Source organism: Coenobita brevimanus, chromosome 74 (assembly GCF_032717465.1).
Source record: "Coenobita brevimanus isolate Jiangsu-jjx chromosome 74, ASM3271746v2, whole genome shotgun sequence".
Taxonomy (NCBI): Eukaryota; Metazoa; Arthropoda; class Malacostraca; order Decapoda; family Coenobitidae; genus Coenobita; species Coenobita brevimanus.
Genome location: NC_137027.1, coordinates 24,688,091 through 24,705,220, shown reverse-complemented (window position 1 = coordinate 24,705,220; position 17,130 = coordinate 24,688,091).

Below are 17,130 nucleotides of genomic sequence, written 5' to 3'. Positions count from 1 at the left end.
GGGGGGGGCATGGATAGAGGAAGAATACATACAAAAAAGGCATCACGGAAGAGAGAGAGAGAGAGAGAGAGAGAGAGAGAGAGAGAGAGAGAGAGAGAGAGAGAGAATACCTCCAAAAAATGCATCACGGAAGAGAGAGAGAAAGAGAGAAAGAGAGAGGGGGGGGACAGGGATGGAGGGAGAATGCATACAAAAAAGGCATCACGGAAGAGAGAAAGAGAGAGAGAGAGAGAGAGAGAGAGAGAGAGAGAGAGAGAGAGAATACCTACATAAAAGGCATCTCGGAAGCGAGAGAGATAGAGAGAGAGAGAGATGGGGGGCAGAGATGGAGGGAGAATACATACAAAAATGGCATCACGGAAGAGAGAGAGAGAGAGAGAGAGAGAGAGAGAGAGAGAGAGAGAGAGAGAGAGAGAGAGCAAGGGAGGACACATGCGGGAAAAGCATCATGGGATTGTCAGTCAGAGGGCAGCTTCGAAAAGTTGTACTGTTGCTATTTGCTTGTCTGTCTGCCTGTCTATCTGTCTACCTACCTTTCCCTCTAGGCTGAACTGGTTTGTCCATTTGTAACAAAAGTAGCTGGCATAGATAGATAGCTAGGTAAACAGATAGATAAATAGATAGAATGATTTATTGTACAACACTGTTAATAGATTTTTTCATAGCCCCTTCACTGTGAGGCATCTGTCCCAAGCAGAAATATATCACCTGGTTTATACTGAAGCGGTTGACGGCGACCAATTTTTCTAGCCTTTTCCACATAAGAATTTCCCAAAAGCTAAAAGAAATCGTCTGACTGTGCCGTGAATAAGAGAAAATCGTCATCATATTAAAGGGGTTAATGTACGTTGTCTCTGAGCAGAATTATTTAGCGATACCGGAGATGTGAAGTAAAACACGTCACGCTGCGGCAAGAGTATGATGATCTTAAATAAATAAAAATAGATAAATAAATAAAATAGCCTGGTTGTAGCAAGGAAAAATATGTAATCATATATCCCTGAAAGTGAATAAATCAGTCACACAAAAGAACACGAAAAAAATGAAAACAAATCCTTAAAGTAATGCACAAGATTATATTAAATTTTGTTCAGGGATAAAAATCGTGCCCGTTTATTCCACAGCCTCCCATAATGTTTCCACCAAAAAATTATAACTTTCTCGGCCGTCTTCTGCTTCATTTTGAACATTTACATAGGTGGCGGCTGGTGAGTGGGTGTGGAGATTTCGTAACACCTCTTCCTTAGCGATTTATTCAGCACTTTTACACCTGAGTATCTTCTTGTAAAGGGCCCGGATCCTAGGTGGCATGGGAGATTTTCGTAATAGCTTTTACCTGGTGATTTGTTATGCGTATTACACCTTCACATTCTCTTTAATGTCACTGTTATCACTTCACATAGGCAGAATAACAAAATACTATCATAATACATCTCTACATTCTTTTCATAGGAATTATTCGTGAGTGGCCTCGTAGTCTAATGTTGATCTATTGTTACTGAAAAGGAATAAATAGCATATGTAGGCCAAGGGTAAGGTAAGAAGAGTATACCAGAGGAAGAGGTAAGGTGAAAATATAGCAGAGGAAGAGCTAAAGGTAAAAAAACAAAGAGCAGAGCAGAGGAAGAGATAAAGGTTAAAAAAAAAAATGTATAGCAGAGGAAGAGGTATCACGAGATCTAAGCCCACAAGAACACAAGCCTCCCAGAAGTAAGGCAATTCTTTGTTTGTTCTTATTTACCCCAGGGCAAACTTCCTTTCAAGTGTGTGACTCCCTGAAGACAAATAAACTCCAGCGTTACGCAAGCTTTCTCGTTCTCCACTCCCCTTGAGATCGGATTCACAGACAGACTTACAACTATAAGCCTGTTGGCTTATAACTGCTATCCCTGTGCCTAGAATGGTCAACTGTAGCAATAGATGAATGCTAGAATATGGTGTTAATCACCAAGAAGTGCTGTGGGAATGATAGAGAACTGTAGTATTGGATTTTTCTGATTTCTGGGTCAGGTTAAGGTGATAGAACTTTAGCAACCGTTTCCCTGTCTTAACTTGGATTTGTGTCTGTAGGAGGGACGTCATTTGTTCTCCTTGCAAAACTTGAATTTGGCAGGAAAGGCAAGGAGTGGAAAGTGCAAGATCTCCCCACGTCTTTTAACCTTCGCACCAAGACTGGCTTAAAAAAAAAAATGAAAGCAGAAGAGAACGAAACAAGAAGACTGTATATATATATATATATATATATATATATATATATATATATATATATATATATATATATATATATACGCGCTCTAGTTAACAATTTTCCATCCCGTCGCCGTTCTCTACCGACTCCCCGCCTCCCAAAGAAAGAAAAAATCGGAACAAGAAGACCCTAAAACCAAAAATAAAAACACGCACTCTAGCTGACCATTCTCCATCCAGTCGTCATTTCTTGCCAACTCTGCATAAAAAAAATAAAAAACAAGCAAAATAAAACTAAGCAAGAAGACCCTGAAACCAAAAATAAAACTGCACAGTCTAGCTAACAATTTTCCATCCAGTCGTCTTTTCCTGCCAACTCCCCGTCTCCCAAAGAATGAAAAAAAAAAAATTAAAAGAAACAAGAAGACCCTAAAACGAAAAATAAAAATACGCACTCTAGCCATCCATTTTCCATCCAGTCGTCTTTTCCTGCCAACCCACTTCTCCCTCCATTTATTAAAACTTGCGTCTCTGTAAAACCTAGGCGCTCAGGGTGTGCATTATGCAGGGCCCATGATCTTCCCCGTGTCTCCTTCCAATTTAATATCTTACAGGGAAACTGTGTTACTGGGTTTTCAGTAGTTCAATAAGAAGGTTGGAGGGGAGGGGAGGGCTGAGAGGGGTTGAGAGGAAGAGAGGGGATGATAGGAGGTATTTGGTGAGGATGTGAGAGAGAGTGGAGTTGAGAGATAAAGATGGATAGGCTGATAGGTGGACAGACAAATAGATAGACGTATAGATTTAGATAGATAGACCCATGGAGAGAGAGAGAGAGAGAGAGAGAGAGAGTCCGAGGGGACAGGAAATGAGAGGGAAAGTTGAAATGGGAGGGAGGATAAGACAGAGAGGTTAGGTGAGAAGTTGTGAGAGAGAAGAGCTGGGTGAAAAAGAGAAAAGAAAAGGGTTACAGGGAGATAGGAGAGGAGAGTGGGGATGGATGAGAGGTAAACAGGTGAGTGGAGAGGGGTAGGGGCAGTGGCGTGGGTTGTAATCGTGGAAGAGGATGGGATGATGTTAATTTAAAATATAATGTAAAAAAGAGTCGAACAAGAAGACTGGCATGAATAACAAGCTTAAGGTGGAAAGTAGAATGAGTATGCAATTATGAATACCAGTATGAATGCATGGTAGCATACATAATTAAGCAGAAATGCATCGAAATATGAATATCAATAAATAAATAAATAAATATATAATATACAGAGAAATACATATAATCCATACAATACAAAATTTTGACACAAACACATGCCCATGCAAGTATCCTTAAAAAATACTGCACAAGCATAGAAAAATTTATTTTAGACGCAGTCTCATTTCAGAACTGCAACAGGGAACGTATACTGTATATTCATTTCGAAATTTGTGTCCATCATTCCAGTTATTTTAAAAGTTTTCTGTTTTCTGTTATACTTCCGTCCAACACTTTTTCATATTTGCTTTTATTATTTTTTTTCGTTCCCTGCAAGTTATATTTGTGTTGTTTCGTCCCAGAGTCACTTTTATTATTTTTTTTTTTTGTCTCTTCAGCTAGAGGATAACACTTTTATTTAAGTGTTTTTGCTACTAGAGTGCAGTAAATGACTTCATGCAACTTACTGGAACACTCTTATCGTAACAGATGTATGCATAGAGAGAGAGAGAGAGAGAGAGAGAGAGAGAGAGAGAGAGTACACAAGTAAAGCAATGGATATACACAAGTGCTCGTGGGCCTTTCGGACCCCGTCGCACTTGCTCCTGTGGAGGGCTCTCACCCTGCGTGCTTGCTTTCTCGTGCTTCACACTCGTTTCCTCGTGCTTCTCACTTGTTTCCTAGCGTTTCGCGCGTGCGTTGCGATCATTTCAGGTAATCTGAGTCACGTTTATGTGCTGTTCTAGTCTAACAACCACCAAGGCTGCAGCACAGGAAATGCACAGTAAAAAGGCTCAGTTCGGTGGCTCTGGTCGTCTAAAAAGTATAGGGTCGTGGCACATGGCTCGAGTAGACTCGATTTCTAAAAGTCCCGGTACTGAATGAACTGTTTTCAGAACCAAACTTTGATCGCTCTTAACTCTAATAAAAAATATTCAATCGAGAAAGCCATCAAAAACTCTACGGTGAACGCAACCCTAATTTCACGCACTCATGCCGGGAGCGGCGTTTTGTTGTCAAACTTTGGTCGCTCATAGTAAAATTTTTTCAATCATGATGGGACCAAGCTTTTTCACATCAGCGATATTTTTTGCGATTTTTGTGCCAATTTTGGTGCGAATTGAATGTGCATTTTCGGCTGCCCAAAACATACACACACACACACACACACACACACACACACACACACACACACACACACACACACACACACACACACATACACGGCTACTGCTATCGTATTAGATGCTGAACGCCAAAACTTTCTTTTCCTTATAGTTGGCACTATCATCAATGTCTCCTTATGTTGCTCTTATGTTTCAGTACACTGTCCTGGTTCTCGGGCTGCTTCTTCCCCGCCCTGCCACTTTATTTTCGTAAGCCTCCATAATTCTGTAGTTGGTAAGGAATAAATCAAATAGCGCTAAAACACAAATGTTGAACGACAAAATAAACAAACAAATGGAGACGTCGGGAAATAAATGGATAGGAAGGGTGATGGGTGTGTGTGTGTGTGTGTGTGTGTGTGTGTGTGTGTGTGTGTGTGTGTGTGTGTGTGTGTGTGTGTGTGTGTGTGAGGGAGAGAGAGAGTGGAGGGGAAGTGAAAGAAATCACATAAGCAGTCTGCCACTAACATTATCTTCGTGTTTATCTCAGGCTTTGTCTTCTTCATCTTCCGTCCTTTCATCAGTGTCTCCTACGTTCCTCTTACTTATATCGCCTTGTCGGATTATTTACTTTATCTGAGAACTTTTTCCATCAGATTGACCCCCACCACAGACAGGACACACGCACGCTCAGGGAAACGCACGCACGCACACACACACACACACACACACACACACACACACACACACACACACACACACACACACACACACACACACACACACACTGGCAGTTACTGGCGGCTCAATAAATGTGTGTGTGTGTGTGTGTGTGTGTGTGATGCAGTTCAATCCCTCCAATGAACTGCTCGCCAGGAGGTGCGGTCGTTGCCCCATACCCTCAGAGACAAAACACAGGTCACGAAAGATGTCATATTAGCTACAAGTTTCACCAATAAAACTCACAATCAAAATCCTTCCATTCGCTCTGGTGTCCTTTTTTGCATTAAGAACAGGATACATGGGTAGATTTTGCACTCACCATTCCTTATCTCTCCTATAAAAAGAAACCTCCCCTCCGACTGGGACTGGAGAGTGATTTTGTTTATTAGCGTCATAATTTCTACGATCAAGCTATGGAGATGAAGTAATAGCGATTCCCGAATGCAGGTATTGTATGTTTCAGTAATTGGGTAAAATAATTGCGGAAGTAGTATTAGTAGCTGAGTGGTGGTGATAGTAGTAGTAGTAGTAGTAGTAGTAGTGGTAGTAGTAGTAGTAGTGGTACTAGTAGTAGTAGTAGTAGTAGTAGTGATAGTGGTAGTAGTAGTAATATGAACGTGTGTGTGCAGATCTTCACAGTATAATTCCCAAATGGATGGAAGTAATTTTTTAAAAGTTTTTTTTTTTAATGCGAGGAAGAAGGAACCAAAGGCCATGAGCCCGCAGTAACAGTTCCCTCCAAGAGAAAAACAAAATACAATAGAGAGGCCAAATTCAAGATCCGATCATTTTGAGATGCCTGGACACTGGACACACTGCGTTTGAAGGACTGGAAATCATAGGCAGCAGGAAATACAGACAGAGGGAGACAGTTCCAGAGCTGACCTGTTGCATAAATGAAAGACTGGGAGTAACGGTTAACTCTTGCATTAGAGAGTTGGACAGAAAAGGGATGAGAGTTTGCTGCCAGACGGGTGCTACGCGCCCGTCGTAGAGGTGGAGGAATGCAAGCAGACAGTTCAGAGGAGCAGTGACCATTAAAGTAGCGATAGAAAAGAGATAAAGATGCAACAGTGCGACGAAGAGACAGAGGTTGAAGGGAGGCAGTAAGAGGAGGAGAGTTAATGAGACGAAAAGCCTTTGATTCCACCCTATTGAGAAGAGCTGTATGTGGGGAGCCTTCCCACACATGAGAGTTGTACTCCACACAGGGGCGGATAAAACCCCTGTATAGAGTCAACAATTGTGCAGGGGTAAAGAAAGAGCGGAGTCGACTTAGCACACCCAATCTCTTGGAAGCAGATTTTACAAGAGATGTAATATGATCTTTCCAAGATAAGTCCCGAGTAAATGAAACTCCAAGCATGTTCAAGGATGATGCAGGATTAAGCTGAATATTATTAAACATTAGTGGGTATACCTGTGGAAGATTTTGTCGGGTTGATAGGTGAAAGAACTGAATCTTAGATGCATTAAAAACAACCATATTATTTTTACCCCAGTCAGAGATACGAGCCAAGTCAGACATTAGGTGTGCCATAGCCTCATCCAGTGCTAGTTGAAGTAACTGTTGAGATGGGCGTTGTGGGAACTGAATGGAAAGGTGAAGGGTGGAGTCATCAGCGTATGAGTGGATAGGGTTAGATGTACAGCTTAGAAGATCATTGATGAATAAAAGGAAGAGAGTTGGTGATAGGACAGAGCCCTGAGGAACACCACTGTTGATAGATCTAGGAGAAGAACGATGGCCGTCTACAACAGCGGCTATAGAACGACCAGAAAGGAAGCTAGCGATGAAGGCACAGATAGAAGGATAGAAACCGTAGGAGGGCAGTTTGGAAATTAAAGATTTATGCCAGACTCGATCGAAAGCCTTTGAGATGTCAAGTGCAATGGCAAAGCTTTCGCCAAAATCCCGAAAGGAGGATGACCAGGAGTTTGAAAGGTAGGTGAGAAGATCGCCAGTGGAGCGTCCCTGACGGAACCCATACTGACAATCGGAAAGAAGGTTGTGATAGGAAAGATGCCTTAAAATTTTTCTATTGAGAATTGACTCGAAAACTTTTGAAATACAGGACGTTAAAGCAATTGGACGATAGTTGGAGGGTTGGGAGTGGTCTCCCTTCTTTGGGACTGGCTGAATGAGAGCAAACTTCCAGCAAGAAGGAAAGGTACAAGTTGACAGACAAAGGCGAAAGAGTTTGCCTAGGCAGGGTGTAAGTACAGTAGCACAGTTCTTGAGAACAACAGGAGGGACCCCATCAGGCCCGTATGCCTTGTTAGTATTGAGGCCAGTGATGGCAGAAAATACATCAACTGAAGAAATTTCAATGACAGCCATGAGGAAGTCAGAGGGGGGTAGTGATGGAAGAACAGCACCGGAATCGTGTAAGGTGGAATTGGAGGAGAAAGTCTGTGCGAAGAGATCTGCTTTATCAGTAGAAGAAATAACTACAGAACCATCAGAGTAGAAAAGAGGAGGGAAGGATGATGAGGTAAAGTTGTTAGAAAGATTTTTGGCAATGTGCCAGAAGGAGCGGGAAGAATTCGAGTTGGAGAGTTGAAAGCATTTAGTACGAATGAAATTATTTTTAGCAGAGCGAAGAACAGACTTAGCACGATTCCGGGCAGAAACGTAAAGATCATGTGATTCAGGGGTGGGTTGGCTCCAGTACCTTTTGTAGGTCCTCTCCTTGTTGCGGACAGCATTAGAACAAGCGTGAATAAACCAAGGCTTTCTTGCGTTAGTCAAAGGATATGAGAAAGGAATGTATGCTTCCATGCCCGAGAGAATAACCTCCGTAATGCGCAAGGCACACTCAGATGGCTCCCGGGCCATGGAAACAATAATCATTCCAAGGAAAATCAAAGAAGTACTGCCTGAGGGCCTCCCAGTCTGCGGCTCCAAAATGCCACAGACGACATTTCCCTGGAGGGTCCACAGGCCGTACCGGAGTGATAGGACAGGTTAAGGTAATAAGGCTGTGATCGGAGGAGCCCAACAGAGAGAAAAGATTAGCAGAGTAAGCGGAAGGATTAGTTGTGAGGAACAGGTCAAGTATGTTTGAGCTCTCTCTAAGGCAGTCAGGGATACGGGTAGGGTGCTGTACAAGCTGTTCTAGGTCATTAAGGATAGAAAAGATGTAGGCTTGTTCACCAGGTGGATCCGTGAAAGGAGAGGAGAGCCAAAGGTGGTGGTGAACATTGAAATCTCCTAGAATGGAGATTTCAGAGAAAGGAGAAATGGATAGAATGTGTTCCATCGTAGAAGTAAGATAGTCGAAGAATTTTTGATAGTCAGTAGAATTAGGGGATAAGTAAATAGCACAGATATATTTAGTCAGAGAATGACAGGAAAGCCGAAGCCAGAGTGTAGAGAATTCAGAAGAATCGAGTTCAGGAACACGAGAGCAAGATAAGTCGTTGCGTATATATACACAACAGCCACCTTTGGCTTTGAAATAAGTATAGAGAAAGTAGGAGGATACAGAAAAGGGTTTGCTGTCAGTTGCCTCGGACAGCTGAGTCTCCGTTAGAAAAAGAAAGTGAGGTTTAGAGGAGGAGAGGTGGTGCTCAACAGAGCGAAAGTTGGAGGAAAGGCCGCGAATGTTGCAGAAATGAAGAAGAGAGTCAGACAGTGGTTCCAGGCACCTCGAGTCGTCATCGGGAGAGGGGCGGATGGTGGGGGCATTTATGTTCCCCCCCCCCCTGGGTACTCCGAGGCTTGATGAAGAGACGCCATTTTTTTAAATTTTGAATAGGAAGTGTAGAGTGTACTGTGCATGTAGTTTGGTGTAGATAGTTAGAGAAATTTGTACTGGAGAGCATGCTGGCCTACTCTCTGTGTAACTGAGACACTGAAAAAGTTCAGCAAAGGGGGATGGTCAGGAACTAGTCCTGAGGGCTGATGAAACGGGAGCTCCAGCACTCCCTGTCATCAGCTTTCCATCCACCTCGGGAGTACTGCCCTGCTCGACTGGTGCTACAGTCTACTCCACATAGACTGAAGTAGTATCAGTATTAATATTAGTATTGGTAGTAGTAGTAGTAGTAGTAAGAAGCTCGTAATTCTGCAGACCATCAGATTGTGTATCGTGCAAGAGGGATCCGATAGTATCCTCAATAATCATTATAGTCCATGATGCCCTGGAGGGATTAATCTGTTTTGGTGTTGATGCATGTGATAACAATTATTAACCTGGAAATATTACAAGCAGACAATCAGTATAAAGCATGCTCATGAAAGGGGGTTTAGCAGAGAAGGGAACAATCATTGTATATTTTGCAATAGCTATCGTTGTAGGTATCAGACTGTTTTAGGCGATGTGTGAGCCGATAGATTTTTTTTAAATCGAGTGTAAATACGCTGTGAAGTATACGCAGACAGAAAAACAGAGCCATCAGTGTACTGTATAATACATTTGCAGTGAACCATACATACAGAAACATAAACAAAGAACAGACGTACAGAAACACATAAGTTTTAAGTCGACCATGTACCCAATACTAGGGGTCAGTAAAGGGTTGGTTGGGGTGGAGTGAGGTGGAGTGGGGGGAAAACCATCACTCTCCCCCATTCATCAAGGTTCCTGTCCCTACTTCTCTTCCTCCTTCCCCCACCCATTCCCACGCCCTCCACTCATGTTCCTCTTCACTTGGTTTTTCTCTTGCTTCTCTTTTGCTTTGTTGGAGGAAGGAAAGGGAAGCTTTTAACTTAATTTCGGTCTTTTAGCGTCTTGGTCTCGCTCTGTCTCCATATATTTTGCTTCTCTGGGTCTCTCTCGTTGTATCTCTGTCTGCCTTTATCTGTCTGTTTGTATATCTGTATGTATGTGTGTGTGTGTGTGTGTGTGTGTGTGTGTGTGTGTGTGTGTGTGTGTGTGTGTGTGTGTGTGTGTAGGTTCTTCACCATCTACTTATCTATCTACTTATCTATCTATCCGTCTGTCTCTATCCATAAAACCATCTGTTTATCTTCCTGTAATCACCCTTCATTCATTCTTCTTTCCTCATCCATATCCATTCCTATCTATCAGTCTTTCCCTCTCCTTCGTGTTTTCCCCCTCTCTTTCATCCTTCTTCCCTCTCTTACTTTACCAATCTGTCAAGTCGTTAATATCTTGCCTTTATTATGCCTCTCTCTCTCTCTCTCTCTCTCTCTCTCTTGATCATCATCCAACGCACATGGGCAACGTACCCATTCATTCACATATATATCTCCTCTCTCTAGAGAATGAAGGTTTTCAGTGATCTAAACTTAGCATCTAAGAGACACAGCTGCTATTTTTACACTGTGTTTTTATCGACGTGCAACGTTGGGTCTGGTTAGTACTTGGATGGGTAACCGCCAGGGAACACCAAATGCTGTTGGCATCCCTACGTGTCAAGTGGGGTTGGTGGAGGATTAGTGCCCCTCCCTGTAAAACAATTAACTCTAAGCCCTTGGCAACCCCGTTTGGGATACATGGCGTCTGGCAATGGATGGATGGTATTGAATTCACGAAAATGGTGAGGGAAAAGGGATGCTGTGGTGCTAACATTCTGACAGGGATGTAATCTGAACGGGACAGACGCAGTTATTTACGTAGTTAATGATTTTGACTCTGGGGATAGACTTGGCATTCACATAACCGCAGTAGACGACGAAGGAATTATGAACTACTGTATTATGCTGTACGTACTTTTCATACGACCATGCGCCATTTTCCGCTGCCATTCATTCTTCACATGCACCCAGTGATAGGATTATATAAATAAATTAATCCACTGTTTACTTGAGCGCACCAGATACTCACCAGACAAAGGGACAATTATCGCTCAACGTCATTTCCGCTGATGGTAGACGTCATCGTTATTTTTTTATTATTATTTCTTCTTTCCATGAGGCCAAACGATTCTCTTACGTGGCAACTTACCTTAACATGTCACTGTCTCGGCAATAATACCCTGTCTCCCTACTGAACACTGCTAAAGGCTGTGACATTCAAGACTTATTCTGTATTTCCGACTCTGAACATTAGGCTTAGCTTTCGTACGTGTTACAGACCTTCACCTGTCACCGCTTTGGCACAGAGACCTAACGTTTAGTGGTAAGAAACAGAGAGAGAAAGAAAAAAAGAAAGAAAGAAAAGAAGAACGTTCTTATGCGGAAGGTCTATGATGTCTCGCCGACACGGGTCTCAAATGCTCCAACCTTCCCTCGATAAACAGGCAACCATTTTATTTTTTCCTTCAGTACGATGCTGTTGCTGCTGCTGCTGCTGCCAAGAAAATAAAGAGTGATTCTCGGGTGACACTCCTGACGCCAATACTGCCTTGAGAGATGTAAAATCAGGATCCGCGAAGTAACGTACGATGAAGAGCCTCTCATAACTAAGATCAGTTTACGGGATGTTGGTGAGACATGGGAGAAAAATAAGCTTCTTCTTTTGTTTTTTCTATATAGGTAAATAGACAAAAGAACCTGGCTGCATATTTTCTTCTGACATGAGCTAAGGTGCATCATGTCCACGAACATCTCGATTAAGAGTCCGATTGTCCATTATTTTGACAACTAGTAGTATATACATTGAAAAGTAACTGTGAGAATATATAGCACTGCAAAAACTCTATAGCCACTGTCTTGTAAGAAAATAATGAAAAGGACGGAAAAGTTAGGAGCCTACAGGAAAGCTAATATTATGATCATCTCCCATTACGCCGGACACTTTTCCCTAAGTGGCCCGGACGAGAGCACAGTCGAAAGGAGAATCAAGGCCATTACGTTTGAAAAAAAAAAAAAAAAAAAAAAAAGCTATGGGCAGTACTTCTTCCCTGTGTCAATGTACGGTATTCTCCTCGGTTGGGGAAGCTCCCTAACACCTTTTCAAAAGTGAATTATATTGCTTATTACACCTTCCTGTGTTTTCTAAATCCTTCGATCATCGACATACTATGCATAAACAGCGTACAAAAGGACATTAACCATCCATATCCAAAAACATATAGGTAAGGAAGATCTGCTAGGGAGCTTCCTTTTACGGACCGGTTTCTCTGGTACTTCTGAGTTACTAAAGACTGTGGTTGATGGGAAACTATTTTTCTCGCGGTACTCTCAGTTTTCTATGATTCACCCTTAACTCTGTGGAAACGTCTAATGTAAGCGGGAATAAAAAAAATTAGCGACAATATAAGAGTTACTGAGTGGATTAATATAATATGTGCTTACTGAAAAGAGCATAAGTATTACAAAACTCTTCGGCATGTGAAAAAATGTAAATCACAAACGGAATCTCGTTACTGTTTTTTCTGTTCTGTTCTGTCTGTCTGTCTAAGAATGTGGCCTCCAACCAAAGGGAAAGTTCATGGGACATTTTCCGGTCACAGATTTACTGGGGTGACGCTTGTCAGAAATCTTTTTGAAAGTGGGTACGAAAACTCTTTGAGCTCTTGGAGGATAGCTGGATGTATAGTGCTATGAGAGAGAGAGCAAGAGAGAGAGAGAGATGGTAGGCTACAATACTAGACACAAAGAAGGTTTTCTGGAATATAAGGAAAGAAAAAGAACATGTTACTAAAGAAAGGACGTATCATGCAGCGAAGAAGAAAGGGAAAAAAATAAAAGAAAATACAGGAAAGAGAGAAAGATGAAAACATTGATAAGTGTGTAAAGTACCTAAAAAAAAAAAGGAAGAGGGATATTTTTATGAAGATATATAATAATGGAAAAAGGAAGACAGGGACAATACAGAATTTGAGGGAAAGAGAACAGGAACAAGGAGAAAATTGGTCTTAAGTGGCATGAAGTTTGGAGGGAAGTGTTGTCCTCTCCCTGTGATAGCGTCTTTTTTTTTTTTTTTTTTTCTGCCCTCTCCAGACGATTTTATTTAGCCTACTGGGAAACTTTTCCAACCAGAGGAGATAGATACAATCTTCATTAACTTCTTCACTACTTTGGGGTTTTGAATCGTCCAATAATCGCAAGAATACCCTAAAACAAAAAAAATGAATATAAAGAAAGAAAATGAAAAAGCTTCGGGCTGAAATGATTAATAATAAGCAAGGATACTACAATAGTGACAAGGCATGTGCACTGCTTACCCGTCCGTCCATTCACTTCATGTGGCGTTAGTTTCAGGTAACACAGACTAATAAGCCAATGGTATTGTTTAGGCAAAAAAAAAAAAAAAAACATTGCGATGGGTGGTAGTCGTATAATCAAATGAATCCCTGGTGGTCCAGTGGGTTAAGGGGATCCTGGGCGCCAAAGGTCTTGATAAACCGGAAATCAATAGACTGGATAGTAAACAGATAGACGGAAGGAAAATTTGATATAGGAAAGAGAAGAGAGGAATAAAAGAGAAAAAAATTATACGAAGAATTATGCAAAAAGTGAATGTGTTCTGGGTGCTCCATTTTCTATAGGGAAGTGACCCAAAAATGAAGGGGCTTTGGCATATGAAGAGAACTGGAAAAAAGAAGATGACAGAGGAAAAAAAATGAAGGAAAGGAAGACAGGTTAATGAACTGGAATTCTCTTAAACTCTAAGAACTCATTATGGAGGTAATCTCGAGACAATATTTACAGAGGAAATAACAGGGAACCCAGAAACAGACATGACAATAGTAGAACAATGTGGAAAAAGGAAAAAAGAGAGAATATGGAATTGCGTTGGGTGCTATAAAGGGAAGGTAAAGAAGAGAGATACCACCACCATGTATAAAGGGAAGAGAGAAATATGATGAAAAGTAGTAAAAAGGGAGAGATCAAAGAGCAGCTGGAACTATGATGGGTTCTGGGGACCCCATATAGGGAGGCAAACGATAGAGGAAGAATGTTTTTCACCTGAAGGGAAGTATTGCGGATCACAGGAGAGCAGACGGAAATAACAGAATATGGAAAAGAGAGAGAGAGAGAAAGAAAGAGAGAGAGAGAGAGAGAGAGAGAGAGGTGGGGGGGTATTAGGTGCTGCAAGTCTGCATGCAAGTAAAAGAGAAAGAATTTTATACACGAAAGTGGAAATATCATGCAACTAAGAAAAGGAAAAAGAAGTGAGGAAAAAATAATAGTGGTTTAAAGGAAAGAAGATGTAAGAAAGGAAACTATTATTGTACTTTTATAGGGAGTAATGAGAGACGAAAGGCATTTTACTGAGGAACCGAAGTATAATGTAACTCAGAAGATAAGATGAAAACAGAAGGGTATAAAGGAAACAGTGAGAGACCAAGAAAAAATATGAGATCTTTGGACGCTGTGAATATTGGAGGGAACTAGTGAAAACATGAGGAAGATTATATAGAAGCAGGAGGAGAGGAAAATGAGAAATAACGATAATGGGAGGGATAAGTACCATGTGGGAACTGAAATTATGTTGTCTAGGAAGAAATGAGGGAATAAGACAAAATGAAGAAACGAAAGAAAGATGAAGGAGGAACCGGATATCTTTTGTGCTGTAGTAATTCACTAGGGATGTTAACGAAACAGGAAGGCTCTCTTACAGGCCTGAGGAAAAATTTGGGAACCCAGAGAAGGAAAAAAAAAAGAAAATTGTTCTTTGGTGGGTTCTGTGAGGGAGTTTAGAGGACAATAAAAGTGGGGGATATAATACTTAAAAGGAGATATATTATAAAATCAGAAAACGAGAGGAAAAGAAAAAAATGAGGGAAAGAATAGAAGATCAGGGAGGAAGTAGAGTGTATAATTCTGAAAACTCAATAAGTGAGTAGTAGGCTAAACGCCAGGGGAAGGGAATTTTACAGTAGAGTGACAGTACTATGGGGCATAGAAAGAGACGGAAATAACAGAATATGGAGGAGAAAAAGAGAGAAAAATATCAAGGGAATAATAGAAATATAAGTGCTGGTAAAGCGAGGGAAAAGGGAAACACACCAATCAAAGGAGATGTTATGGAAGGAAGACGAAGGAAGATAACAAGTGAAAATGAAGGAAAGATCCAAGAGGAACCAAAACTCTGCTGAATGAAGAGAACTTTAAAGGGAGGTAAACAAGGGAGGGAGGACATTAAGTGATAACACTAAAGAAAGAAGATGAGCAGATGGGAATAACAAAACAGCAAAGAAAGAAAAAGCAAGGAAAATTATGGAACTGTTGAGTTTTTATAAATTGTTTTCTTACGGTTTGCTCATGATTTTCAAGTCTCCAGCCCTCAACCCTCTTTAAAAATATATACAGTATGCTCCTTTCAAACTGGAAAATATAAATACTAAGGAAAGTTTAGGACCGTTGAGTTGCATGAGGAAAATGTAAAAATGAAAAACGAAAGAGTTTAAAAGTATAATAATGCACATTTGTCAGGAAAAGTAAGAGAGAGAGAGAGAGAGAGAGAACTACATAGTGGAAAGCTGTATAAATATATGGCTGGAAATTAAATTATGTAATTATGATAAAAGAGATGACCATTGGACGAACAGTATGGAAAAATAAATAAAAAAATAAACAAAACTCCTAATGTACAAAAAACATTAGGTACTTTGGAGCTACTTTTATCATTTGTAGAAGACAACAGTATATAGAGAGAACACGTGAAAGCCTGTGGAGGAAAAGGAATACGACCAAAAGAAAAAAATGCTTCAGGGGGAAAATATCATTAGGGAAGGAGACTGAGACAAAACTTTGAATGGAGGTAATACTGAGAGAGAGAGAGAGAGAGAGAGAGAGAGAGAGAGAGAGAGAGAGAGAGTGCTTTCAGGCCGGAGAGGGAGAGACTGGAGGAAGATAAGAACAAGTGGTGTCTTAGGGAGAAGTTCCTCTCAAGTACAGTTAAGATCAAAAGTTCCTGTTACCTCCACGTGGAATTTCTTATAATACTTGGTACTTCAAAATATATTAGACATTCCGGTTCTCTTGTGATGGCGGGATTTCTTCGTCACCATTACCAGCGTTTGTTCTGCATTTTATTATTATTATTATTATTTTTTTACGTCTTCATGTGCTTTATACTGTCTACAGTTTTTTATATTGATTCCCTGGTTGATTAGTAATGACATGAAGTAACTAAAATGTCTCGTTTCGTTTCTCTTGATAAGACCGTATGAGAGTCCTATAGCTATTCATTCTTTACGTGGGACTGCTTTATGACGAGAGAGAGAGAGAGAGAGAGAGAGAGAGAGAGAGAGATGAACCAAGGAAAGCGTAAAGAGTAATGCATATATATTGCAATTTCAACTCTTTCCTGGTGCCTGTCTTCTCCCGTCTTTCAAACGCAGTGTATCCCGGCATCTCTAAATGAACGGATCATGAATTTGGCTCTATCTTATTTTTGTGTTTTCTTGGAGGGAACAATTTGGCCTTTGTTTTTTTTTTCCCCTTGTCTTAAAAAAAAAAAAAAAAAAAAAAAGTCTCTACTCTCTAGTAAGGAAACCCGGTGCCAAATGACATCAATCTTCCGGTGGTTTTGAGTTTCGCTCTCAATATTGTCCAGAAATATTGGGTTTTAGGAAACTTTTGCAGCGTCCCCCAGGCACAGTAAGCCACATGGTGTTGTCAGGATTAGCCGTGTTTTCGCGCTCCTGCTCCTTATCGTTTATCCATGTATTCATTTGGAACTGGGTTTCCTGATAATGTGTTGTGTTGTGAAAAGAAAAAAAATAAATACAATAGGAAGAGGCCATGTTGTTTCATGTGAATGCGTTGTACACAACATTAGCGAGTGTTTTAGCCTATATATGATGTAAATTGAGCAAAATAACTTATCCTACAGGAACTTGGAAGTGAAGACTCACACACCTGGCAGGTGACCTATGGGAACCACAGAAAACGGGTTGCCAGGAACTAATAGAAAATGGAGATATTGTATGTGCGTTTTCGGCTATACTATTATATTCTGGTTATATTTTTATAATATATTCAGGCTGCAATTACCACAATATAATCGCAATAATATATTAGTATAGCCGAAAAAGCACGTACAATACCTTCGGGTT